We start from the raw sequence: 13,544 nt of genomic DNA on the forward strand, positions 1-13,544 counted from the left end.
CAATCGATTGCCCGATCGATTGGGAAGGCCTCTGTGCTCGTGACTCATGCTCCCAATCGATCGACCAATCGATTGGGTCATTTCTTCCTTCGCAACACACTCCAATCGATCGACTGATCGATTGGACCCTAGTTCAATCGACTGCTCAATCGATTGACCATCCTGGACTTGACTCAATCTCAAGTCCAAAGTCTCCAACCCAACTCCTGGTCAACCGTGACCTGTTGGGTCTCCATGCCTAGCATTTGGCCACACCCGACCAACCTCGAACTAGCCTTCTAGCCTCCTCCATCAGCCTTGCGTCCTTCGGATATCTCCCCATCCTTCACGCCTTGCCTTCAGGAGCTTTCTTAGGCCTTATCCTAGTTGTCGGGTCTTCCTTGCCAAGTCATATCAGGACTTACCTTGCCAAGACCACATGCTTGGACTTTCCAATTGTCTGGCTCCTCACAAGGCTTTCTACTTTGACAAGATCATACTTGGACTTTCCAACTGCCTAGCTCCTCACCAGGACTTTCTCCTGCCTAGTTCCTCACTAGGATTTTCCCATTGCCTGGCTCCTCACCAGGACTTTCCAAATGTCTAACATCCAGTTAGGACTTTCCCAATTAAGTCTCCTGTCAACCTTGACCTACTTGACTTGTCTTCTCATCAACCTGGTCAACCCTTTGACCATCTCCATAACCGGACGATTGCTCCAGCAATCTCCTTATATTGTCAAACATCAAAACTCAAATCATAACTCAAGCTTGACTCAACTCAAGCTTAGTCAAACTGGTCAACCTTGACATAGGGAAATTGCCCCAACAATCTCCCCCTTTTTGATGTTTGACATTACCTCTAAGTTAGGCTAAATCCCATAGCCTTAACATCTTCTTTATCACAAGGTTAAATCTCATAGCCTTAATTGCTTCTTTATACCAAGGCTAAATCTCATAGCTTTAACCTCTTCTTTATCACAAGGCTAAATCTCATAGCCTTAACCCTTTCATGACAAGGCATGAATGAAGGTTTCCTTCATTCTCTCCCTTTCCTAGAGGGCAAACTCCCCCAGCTTGGGATGAAGGCCTAACTTAACCTTCCATTCTCCCCCTTTGTCACACATCAAAAACTAAAAACAAACTCTTCTCCATAAAAGTTAACTCTACGTTGTTTACAACCTCATATGTTGTTAACAACCCCACAATGAATATCTCAGATTCTTCATTGCCACCTAAGCTCCCCCTTGAGCTCTACTTCACTTCACAATGCTCATCCTAGAGCATGCATCAATTTCCCAATGAAACTCCCATTCATTGTATTCAATGCTCCCCCTTGAGCAGTAATCTTCATCTCAATGCTCATCCAAGAGCATTTTTCACTTTACCAATTGTAAAATACCGAAAATAGGCGAATATTAATAAGGAAATTTTCTAGAATTTTTAGATATTTTTCAAGAATTTTTCAGAGCTTGTACAGACGAGTTAACGGGGACAAAAATGGGGCCCGGAAAAGCCTGTTTGGGCTACCCCATTTAAATGAGGAAAAGTTGAATTTCTTAATTCCTTTTCTTTATTTATTTTCCCTTTTTCTTCATTTTTTTTAGTTCGCCGATCGTTCTCTTCTCTCCCGCGCGCCTCCTCTCGTGCCCTAACCGCACGAGCGGTTCCCTCCTCTTCCGAGCTTTTTCCCTCACCCTCTCACAGCGTGGAACGCCTCTCTCCGCTTTCTCTTCTCTTGTTTCTGTGCCTTAGACGCCGGCCACCCGAGCCGCACACCGTCGACTGCCTCCTCTGTCATCGACTTCGCTGTGGAGACTGCCACAACCGACGCTCCTCTTCCTCTGCGCCCCATTGCCGAACGCCATCTGTTTTTTTTTTTCCTCTGTTCACGGTGTCTCGACACATCGCCTCCTCTTGGCCTTGACCACGCCGGCGCCGAGACTCTTCATCGCCGGCGCAGAGCCACAGTAGGCTCCACTTCACCTGAGCCCTATCACTGACGTCGCCGACCAAATCGCTACAAGAACTCGCCGGAAGGAAGGATCATCACCACCATTTCATCTCTGCCCTAGCGAAGGTAGCCGACTCTTTCCTTTGCCCTAGGTTCCCTCTTGTTGCCGGATCCGAACCCTAACTCTTCTGGGTTGGGTTGTGGTCAACCTACCCGACAGGTAATTCTTCCTGCTTCGCCACCAGCTGCCGGCAGAGAGAAAAACAAGGGCTATCGAGTTGGGTAAGGCAAATAAAGAGGTGTTTGGATTTTGGATGTTGGAGTTGGATCATGTGCTAATTGTTTCTGGTTTTCGGCAGCGAGGTTTTCAGCTGTGTCAATTGGAAATTCTTCGACCTTGGATTAAAAAGTGATGCATCCATATTTGGGTGAGTTTAGAGGTGATTCCATTCTACATTGAATTTCATTAATAGTAATGGATAGTACCAGTTGATTAGTTGATATTAGGTTGATAAATGAGTTTGTTGTATTCCATTTGGATAAGTTAATTGATGATCCAATTGGGGTTCATAAATTGGGTTTGTATTTAAATTAGATTTCAGGGATTCGATTTAGCTAATTAATTTGTATATCATTAGCTAAACCTGTATGTCGTATTGATACAAGACTTTGACGCGAGACGAGTATCTCGATGTCGGATTTGGACATTCCTATTGGAGGCGGGTACTTTTGACTTTTTGTCTTTGATATGCATAGTAGTGAATTTAACAAGTAGCAATAATTATGTTCTCTTATTTGTTTTGGTTAATCACTACCCGATACCCGTTACATGATTGATTGATTGCTTATTTTGCATCTCATGTATTCCTTACCTGCTTATACATGCTTATAGGGGTAGTGATATACCATGATTCACCATGTTCAGGACCTAGGTTTTATACCTTCTGTATACCTTTGATTTGATTCGTTGACCTATTGTGCACTTTTATATATATATGGATTAGTTCAGGATATTTTGTGGTTAGTGTCATGCACCATTTGCATGATTGCATGTTGTGCGATAGTCCGCTCCATTATTGTTGAGCACATCGCCAGTTATATGGATCTGCACACACCACCACTCATGGGTTAGTGGTCGATTTAGGCAGAGTGTGTTGCAGTAGGGACTTTGTTTGGCTTCGTTGGTCCGCTCATGGGTAGTGTGACACAACGTGGTAGCCGGCAGAGATTCCTCCCCGTCATCGTGTACCGGGAGTTGAGAGCATTGCGCTCCCCCATTTATGATTTGGGGTAGGAGGATAGGTGTACTCCAACAGCATCCCGTTCACTCGGTCAGTTATCAGGAGCAGTGACGACAGAGTGCACGGTTGTCACAGCCCTACCCACTCGACCTCACTACTGTGTGTGAGATGATTGATTAGCGTTAGGGGTGACCAGGATGCATTATTAGCATCATATGCATGATGCATTTATTGCTTGTGTTTGTGTTTGCTACATTTATATGCTGCATATTGTTTGGATACCTATGTTTGACATGTATACAGGATTTTTATACCACTCGGATTGTTTGTCATTATACTCATGTCCTGGTTAGTACAGTTTCTCTCCTGTTTACTTCAGTTACATTTGTATCTTTCTTATATCAGGAGACTGTACGCATGATTAATGCTAGGTGTTATTTCCCTACTTTGTATATCAGTTGTACCTGCTAAGTGTTGGACTCACCCCGCCTCCATTGTTGTTATTTTCAGGTTGATGCTATCAGGAGAGAGTTCCAGTTGCTGGTCTCCTGCAGACCACGAGGACTTGTTGACTTTTTGTTTTTAGTTTTTCTTCTTATTTGACTATGTTTAGACTTGGTTTGTTTGATACTTAGATATTGTATAGATTCTTATGATTGATGAATTTTCGTATGGTTTGGATTTGTTCTACTACATGCCTGCCTGGACGGCAGAAGAGGTGAGTTTGTCGGATTTGTGTTTTATGGGTGTAGTGGAGTAGGGTTGTTTTCGAGTCATGGTATTACTGTTTTGTTTACTTATTATATAAACTGCGTGGATGTTTGTGTGGTTGTATTTTATTATTGTTTTTATTCCAGCCGCATGTGGCTGAGATATATGAAGATGTAGAAAAGTTTCAGATTGTCTGCCGTACAGGGGAGATGCTGCCGAAATTTCTTCGGACAGGGACTCCTCCGGGGCGGGACAATTTATTTGGTATCAGAGCCAAGTTTGCGAGTCAAACTGGGCATTTTCGGATTTTCATTATGCTTATGTGTCGGATTTCCGTTTCGGATTTTATATGGATTTCTGGCGATGTTTCTCGTTCGGAATTTTTGAGGTCAATTTGGGGACTGAACAGCGACGGAACATCTTCAGACAGAAAATAGGTATGATGTTTATTTTATGATTGTTATATTGGTAGTAATATCTGTAATATAACTTAACAGATATGAGAAGATCTACGCGTATTGCGACGAGACGTGGTGCTGGACGACAATGTACGAGGACCACGGGATCTCTGGATATGCCAGAGATGCCTACTGTTGATGAGCCTGTCAGTTAGGGATAAACTCAGCATACTGCGGGTGCGTCGGGCATTCGGACCCCGACGTCTCCTATAGAGGTACCTACCTCGGTTATGCCGAGTGTACCCACCCCTACCGTATTTACGGTACCACCAGGGGTACTATCGGCATACCCCGCATCTGCTCCGGTCTAGCCTACGGCGTACTCGGCACCACCGCCACCTAGACCTATAGTGTACCCGACACCAGTGGCATATGTGCCCCCAATACCTACAATATACCTAGCAGCACCTGCACCAGCGATACCGGCTGCTCCACATCAGGTACCATTACCTACCGTACCTCCAGCTGCGGCCACCTATGTTCATCCTACAGTGCCACCGATGGCTTATGCTCCAGTTTATATAGCAGCACCGGGAGTACCTCCTCCGGTTTATTCAGCGGTACCACCTGTAGCACCAGCTCCAGTAGTTCCGCCAGTTCCTGCAGCCGTCCCGACACACCTCACTGACATTGTCGCGGCACGAGCTAGGATTCCAGTATTAGCAGAGTCGATGAAGACTCGATTCACACTCTTCTGAGGAGACCTTGACCCGAGTATGGCTCTATCATAGATAGAGACTATGGAGCAGACCTTCTTCTATATGCCTTGCTCCGAGTGGGAGAAAGCAGAGCTGGCTGCTTTCCATTTACGGGATGAGGCTAACGCCTGGTGGATTACCTAGCGTTCCATCATCGGCGAGCGGAACGTTACTTAGGCCAGGTTCAGAGAGGCTTTTGAGAGCCGTTTCTTTCCACTAGCATATCAGATAGCTCGCCGGCAGGATTTCATGAGTCTGCGTCAGAACAATCGCACGGTGACAGAGTATAATACTGAATTCAACCGGTTGGCTAAGTTTTGTCCAGAGTTAGTTGCGGAGGACAGATCTTGTATGATGCAGTTTATACAGGGATTGGATGGTTATCTGCAAGTACGGCTTGCCGGTTTAGGGATCGTATCTTACTCAGATGCACTGGATCGAGCTTTGATGATAGAGTTAGCTCGTGAGCATTCGGACAGGAAGAGGAAGCATCTGGTCGAGCATCGAGGCGGATCCGAGGCAGGCCAGGACAACGATAGAGTAGTCGCGATCGGTCGGTCGAGTACTTGGGGTATCTCGTAGGCCTCGGAAGTCGAGGCGGTCTTCTTGGGGCGTTCCCGATTTTCTCGTGAACCACCTCCCAGTGATACTCATTGTTTCAGATGTGGATCCAGAGATCACCTCACCCCAGCTTGCTCTCTGGGATAGCCAGTTTGCTTTTATTGCAAACTGGCTGGGCACCAGAGCCGAGATTGTCAATTGAAGGCTCAGCACACGGCTTTCGGAGGGTCAGGTCAGAGGGGACAGTCTAGTCAGTCAGGGGCATATCGAGGAGGGCAGAAAGCCCAGTCTTCACATCGTCAGCAGGGGACAGCTTCACCTACAGCAGCGGCATTTGGCATGCTTGGACAGGAGTACTCCAGTGCTTCCATAGTACCCCAGAGTTCTGTTCCAGGACCTTATTATCCGACGCAGGAGCAGTATTAGATGCAGCTTCGCCTTTAGGCCAGTACCAGACTCAGTTCCAGCCATCTACACAGTATCAGTCACCACCCTCTCAGTCTTCTCTGGCACATTATCCAGCACCGCCTCAGTGGCAGGCTTCTGCCCAGCCGCAGCAGCCGCTGGCAGCGTTACCACCTCCTCCTCCGCTAGAGACTGGACGTATTCATGCGATTACCAGAGAGGATGCACAGCGAGCCGACGGATCCATTTTCCGCGATATAATTTCCATTTATGCATTTTCCGCTGATATATTGATTGATACTAGTAGCTCGCATTCTTTTATATCCCATACCTTTATGCGGGAGATTGGTAGATTACCTACTGTTAGACTGCAGCGATTAATTATCTCCCTACCGTCCGGTGATACTTTAGACGTCACCCAGGAGATCAGAGGTTGTCCGTTAGACTTTGGCAACATGATACTTATGGTAGATCTTCTAGTATTGGAGATGGTCGAGTTTGATATCATACTTGGCATGGATTGGGTGTCAGTGTATCATGCTACTATTGATTGTCAGACGAGGGTGGTCACCTTCTGGCCTCCGAACCAACCCTCGTGGAGTTTCACTGGCATCAGAGACAACGACATCTCGATTATTTCGGCGATCCAGGCGCAGAAGTTGTTGTCTCACGGCTGTCACGGTTTCCTATTATCTCTGATTAGTACTGAAGACAGCAGTAGTTCGCAGCTCTCCGACGTTCCTGTGGTCTGTGAGTACCCGGATGTGTTTCCAGAGGAGCTACCTGGTTTGCCTCCCAGAAGGCCAGTGGAGTTCGCTATTGAGCTGATTCCGGGAACCGTGCCGACATCGAAAGCTCTTTATCGTATGACACCAAAAGAGTTGAACGAGCTGAAAGTTCAACTCCAGGAGCTTTTAGACAGGGGATTTATTCGCCCTAGTGTTTCTCCATGGGGTTCTCCAATATTATTTGTCAATAAAAAGGACGGCACTATGAGGTTATGTATTGACTACAGGCAGCTGAATGCAGTGACCGTCAGAAATAAATATCCTTTACCACGGATCGATGATTTGTTTAATCAGCTCAGAGGTACATCAGTGTATTCTAAGATTGATCTACGATCCGGATATCATCAGTTGAGAGTCAGAGATTCTGATATCCAGAAGACAGCATTCCATACCAGATACGGACATTATGAGTTTTTGGTAATGCCATTTGGGCTTACCAATGCTCCAGCAGTGTTTTTGGACTTGATGAACCGCATCTTTCTGGAGTATCTGGATCAGTTTGTTATCGTTTTCATTGATGACATATTGGTCTACTCGCATTCCGAGGAGGAGCATGCACAGCATCTTCATATAGTCTTGGAGACTCTTAGACGACATCAGCTGTACGCGAAGTTCAGCAAGTGTGCATTCTGGTTATCATCAGTCGGTTTTCTGGGACATGTGGTCTCGAGCAGAGGTATTTCAGTAGATCCTTAGAAGATCGAGGCTGTCACCAGTTGGGAGCAGCCTAAATCAGTACAGGAGATCCGCAGTTTTCTGGGACTAGCAAGATATTACAGACGGTTCGTCGAGGGTTTCTCGCGTATTGCTATGCCGCTGACACGTCTTACCAGGAAAGGCGTGAAGTTCACGTGGTCTGAGGATTGCGGGATCAGCTTTCAGGAGCTGAAGCGGAGATTAGTGTTGGCTCCAATTTTAGTTTTACCTTCTGGAGAGGACGGATTTGTACTCTACACCGACGCTTCTCTACATGGTTTGGGTGTTGTTCTGATGCAGCACGGCAGAGTAGTCTCTTATGCTTCTCGTCAGCTGAAGGAGCAAGAGAAGAACTACCCAGTTCATGACCTGGAGTTAGCCGCCATCATATATGCTTTGAAGCTTTGGCGTCATCATCTGTACGACATTACATTTGAGATTCTCACTGATCATAAGAGTCTCAAATATATTTTTACTCAGAAGGAGCTTAATCTCCAACAGAGGAGATGGATGGAGTTCCTGAATGATTACGATTGTACCATTAGCTACCACCCGGGGAAAGCTAATGTGGTTGCCGATGCACTCAGCAGAAAGTCCAGAGGGACTTTGGCTTGCCACCGGACTTCAATCACGGACTTGATTCAGGGTTTCTCTGAGTTAGACCTTGAGGATCAGGGACAGACAAAGCAGGGTATTCTTGTTACTATGGTTGCTCAGTCATCGATCAGGACGAGGATCCGAGAGGCTCAGGCCGGTGATCAGCATTTTCAGTTCATTGGTAGTCAGATAGCTTTCGGGCAGCAGACCGAGTTCACACGAGACGATGAGGGTGTTATATATTTATGAGGAAGATTATGCGTACCTCAGTCTCATCCGGTCTTATAGGAGCTACTTCAGGAGGCTCACCGCTCTCAATTTGCGAACCACCCAGGCGGGACCCGTATGTATCGAGACTTGAGGCGTTCTTACTGGTGGAATGGCATGAAGAAAGACATCGCGGATTTCGTAGCTAGATGTCTTGTCTATCAGCAAGTGAAGGCTGAGCACCAGAGACCTGCAGGATTACTTCAGCGGATTCCTATTCATTAGTGGAAGTGGGATCACATTACCATGGACTTTGTGGTGGGTGTGCCGAGGACACGACGAGTTCATGACGCGATTTGGGTAATCGTTGATCGATTAACCAAATCCGCGCACTTCTTAGCGATTCGGAGGACTGATTCCCTGGATCAATTGGCAGATCTGTATTACCGAGAGATCATCAGACTACATGGTGTTCCTTTGAGTATCATTTCGGATAGAGATCCATGGTTTACGTCGAGTTTCTGGCAGAGTCTGCAGCAGGCCTTGGGCACACAGCTCCGTTTCAGTACAATCTTCCATCCACAGACAAATGGACAGTCAGAGCGGGCCATTCAGACTTTAGAGGACCTGCTGAGGTCATGTGTTATAGATTTCGGAGGCAGTTGGGAGGACCATCTGCCATTAGTAGGGTTTGCTTACAACAACAGCTTTCATTCGGCTATCCAGATGGCACCGTTTGAGGCGTTGTATGGTAGACCTTGTCGGACACCCGTCCTCTGGGATGAGGTTGGAGAGGCCCAGTTGTTGGGACCTCATAGAGTTCAGCAGGATGCAGAGTTGGTCTGTACTATCAGACGGAGGATGTCAGAGGCGCAGGACCGCCAGAAGAGTTATGCTGATCGGAGACGCAGAGCACTAGAGTTCTCTGTTGGCGACCATGTATTTCTGCGAGTTTCACCCACGAAAGGGGTGAAGAGATTTGGCCTCAAAGGTAAGTTAGCTCCGCGGAACATTGGCCCTTTCGAGATCTTGGAGAGGATCGGAGCGGTAGCTTACCAACTGGCACTACCACCGTCCTTGTCAGGCGTGCACGATGTATTCCACGTATCTATGCTGAGGAGATACGTATCTGACCCGACACATGTGCTGGCAGATATCCCAGTTCCAGTTCAGCCTGACATTACTTATGAGGAGGTTCCGGTACAGATTCTCGACCGGAAAGAGCGTCAGTTACGGAACAAGACTATCCGGCTGGTTAAAATCGGATGGCAGCATCATTCGAACGAGGAGACTACTTGGGAGCTCGAGGATACTATCCGAGCTCGATAACCCCATCTTTTTACGTGAGGTATGTGATTCAGTTTACCGTTCAGCATTTATACTTTCTGTCTGTTATTAGTACTTGCTGATGGTAGATAACGAAATTTGGGGACAAAATTTTTATTAGTGGGGGAGAATGTAAAATACCGAAAATAGGTGAATATTAATAAGGAAATTTTCCAGAATTTTTGGAAATGTTTCGGGAATTTTTCGGAGCTTGTACAGACGAGTTAACGGGATAAAAATAGGGCCCGGAAAAGTCTGTTTGGGCTACCCCATTTAAATGAGGAAAAGTTGAATTTCTTAATTCCTTTTCTTTATTTATTTTCCCTTTTTCTTCATTTTTTTTATTTCGCCGATCGTTCTCTTCTCTCCCGTGCGCCTCCTCTCGTGCCCTAACTGCACGAGCGGTTCCCTCCTCTTCCGAGCTTTTTCCCTCTCCCACTCACGGCGTGGAACGCCTCTCTCCGCTTTCTCTTCTCTTGTTTCTGTGCCTTAGAGGCCGGCCACCCGAGCCGCACACCGCCGACTGCCTCCTCTGCCATCGACTTCACTGTGGAGACTGCCACAACCGACGCTCCTCTTCCTCAGCGCCCCATTGTCGAACGCCATCTGGTTTTTTTTTTCCTCTGTTCACGGTGTCTCGACACATCGCCTCCTCTTGGCCTTGACCACGCCGGCGCCAAGACTCTTCATCGCCGGCGCAGAGCCACAGTAGGCTCCACTTCACCTGAGCCCTAGCACTGACGTCGCCGACCAAATCGCTACAAGAACTCGCCGGAAGGAGGGATCATCACCACCATTTCATCTCTGCCCTAGCGAAGGTAGCCAACTCTTTCCTTTGCCCTAGGTTCTCCCTTGTTGTCGGATCCAAACCATAGCTCCTCTAGGTTGGGTTGTGGTCAGCCTACCCGACAGGTAATTCTTCCTGCTTCGCCACCAACTGCCGGCAGAGAGAAAAACAAGGGCTATCGAGTTGGGTAAGGCAAATAAAGAGGTGTTTGGATTTTGGATGTTGGAGTTGGATCATGTGCTAATTGTTTTTGGTTTCCGGCAGCGAGGTTTTCAGCTGTGTCAATTGGAAATTCTTCGACCTTGGATTAAAAAGTGATGCATCCAGATTTGGGTGAGTTTAGAGGTGATTCCATTCTACATTGAATTTCATTAATAGTAATGGATAGTACCAGTTGATTAGTTGATATTAGATTGATAAATGAGTTTGTTGTATTCCATTTGGATAAGTTAATTGATGATCCAATTGGGGTTTATAAATTAGGTTTGTATTTAAGTTAGATTTCAGGGATTCGATTTAGCTAATTAATTTGTATATCATTAGATAAACATGTATGTCGTATTGATACAGGACTTTGACGCGAGATGAGTATCTCGATGTCGGATTTGGACATTCCTATTGGAGACGGGTACTTTTGACTTTATGTCTTTGATATGCATAGTAGTGAATTTAACAAGTAGCAATAATTATATTCTCTTATTTGTTTCGGTTAATCACTACTCGATACCTGTTACATGATTGATTGATTGCTTGTTTTGCATCTCATGTATTCCTTACCTGCTTATACATGCTTATAGGGGTAGTGATATATCATGCTTCACCATGTTCAGGACCTAGGTTTTATACCTTCTATGTACTTTTGATTTGATTCATTGACCTATGGTGCACTTTTATATATATATGGATTAGTTAGGATATTTTGTGGTTAGTGTCATGCACCATTTGCATGATTGCATGCTGTGCGATAGTCCGCTCCATTATTGTTGAGCACATCGCCAATTACATGGATTTGCACACACCACCACTCATGGGTTAGTGGTCGATTCAGGCAGAGTGTTGTAGCAGGGACTTTGTTTAGCTCCGTTGGTCCGCTCATGGGTAGTGTGACACAACGTGGTAGCCGGCAGGGATTCCTCCCCGTCATCGTGTACCGGGAATTGAGAGCATTGCGCTCCCCCATTTATGATTTGGGTTGGAGGATAGGTGTACTCCGACAGCATCCCGGCCACTCAGTCACTCATCAGGAGCAGTGACGACAGAGTGCACGGTTGTCACAGCCCTACCCACTCGACCTCACTACTGTGTGTAAGATGATTGACTAGCGTCAGGGGTGACCAGGATGCATCATTGGCATCATATGCATGATGCATTTATTGCTTGTGTTTGTGTTTGCTGCATTTATATGCTGCATATTGTTTGGATACCTATGTTTGACATGCATACAGGATTTCTATACCACTCGGACTGTTTGTCCTTATACCCAGGTCCTGGTTAGAACAGTTTCTCTCCTGTTTACTTCAGTTGCATTTGTATCTTTCTTATATTAGGAGACTGTGTGCATGATTAGTGCTAGGTGTTATTTCTCTACTTTGTATATCAATTGTACCTGCTGAGTGTTGGACTCACCCCGCCTCCATTGTTGTTATTTTTCAGGTTGATGCTGTCAGGAGAGAGTTCTAGTTGCTGGTCCCCTGCAGACCATGCGGACTTGTTGACTTTTTGTTTTTAGTTTTTCTTCTTATTTGACTATGTTTAGACTTGGTTTGTTTGATACTTGGATATTGTATGGATTCTTATGATTGATGAATTTTCGTATGGTTTGGATTTGTTCTACTACATGCCTGCCTGGACGGCAGAAGAGGTGAGTTTGTCGGATTTGTGTTTTATGGGTGTAGTGGAGTAGGGTTGTTTTCGAGTCATGGTATTACTGTTTTGTTTACTTATTATATAAATTGCGTGGATGTTTGTGTGGTTGTATTTTATTATTGTTTTTATTCCAGCCGCATGTGGCTGAAGTATATGAAGATGTAGAAAAGTTTCAGATTGTCTGCCGTACATGGGAGATGCTGCCGAAATTTCTTCGGACAGGGACTCCTCCGGGGCGTGACATCAATGAAGGTCTGATCCCCTTCATTAATCCAATGCTCCCCCTTGGGTAGTAACCTACTCCACAATGCTCATCCGAGAGCATTTATCATCCTAGCAACGAAGATAACCAATCTTCCATTGTTTTCCAATACTCGACCCTGAGTATTATCCATCACGAAGGTTTAACCCCCTTCCAAGGTCCTTGAAGATAAACTTTCATGCATTCAAGGAGTAGCTCCCCCTAAAAACATTGTCAAACTTCTGTCATTGCACCAACAATGATTTGAAGTTCCTAAATAGTTAGGAAAACCAAAACTTGAAGTTTTGAGGTTCAAAATCCAATAATGAAACTAAACCCCAACATAAACTTCACCTAAGTCTACCTTAACCAATCCATACTTGCTTTCATCATGAAAACTCCTCCTAAATGTATACAAGTGTATTCCAAAGGGTTAGGAATGGTTAATGACCCTTGAAAACCAAAACTTGAAGTTTTGAGATTCCAAAATTCGAAATTGAAACTAAACCTCATCCTAAACTTCACTTTTATTTATCTTAATCAATCCATACCTGTTTTCGTCAAGGAAACTCCCCTAAATGTATACAAATGTATTCCAAGGGATTTGGAATGGTTATTGGAACTTGAAGTGGCTTAATGTGCTGAAATCAGGATTTTTCCAGCCATAATCAGACTTCTTAATCAATTGAAGTTGGGACTCAATCGATTGAAGCTACTTCAATCGATCCATTGATCGATTTCACAAGCTACTGCTCGTAGAAATTCCCTCTGAATCAATCGGCAGATCGATCCAACCTGGGTCAATCGATCGGCTGATCGATCCACTGACCCTCTGTTCATGGGAATTAGCTTCCCAATCGATCGACTGATTGATTAAAATCATCCCAATCGATCGGCTGATCGATTGGGTTTCTGATTTTTCTGAAATTTAGTTTCAGTGAAATTCAAAAACTCCCCAAAAATTATACAAAATTACAAAAATCTTGAAAATTCATGTAGATACTCTTTAGGGTATACTCTATCAAGGAAA

This window comes from Zingiber officinale, chromosome 5A (assembly GCF_018446385.1).
Source record: "Zingiber officinale cultivar Zhangliang chromosome 5A, Zo_v1.1, whole genome shotgun sequence".
Lineage (NCBI taxonomy): Eukaryota > Viridiplantae > Streptophyta > Magnoliopsida > Zingiberales > Zingiberaceae > Zingiber > Zingiber officinale.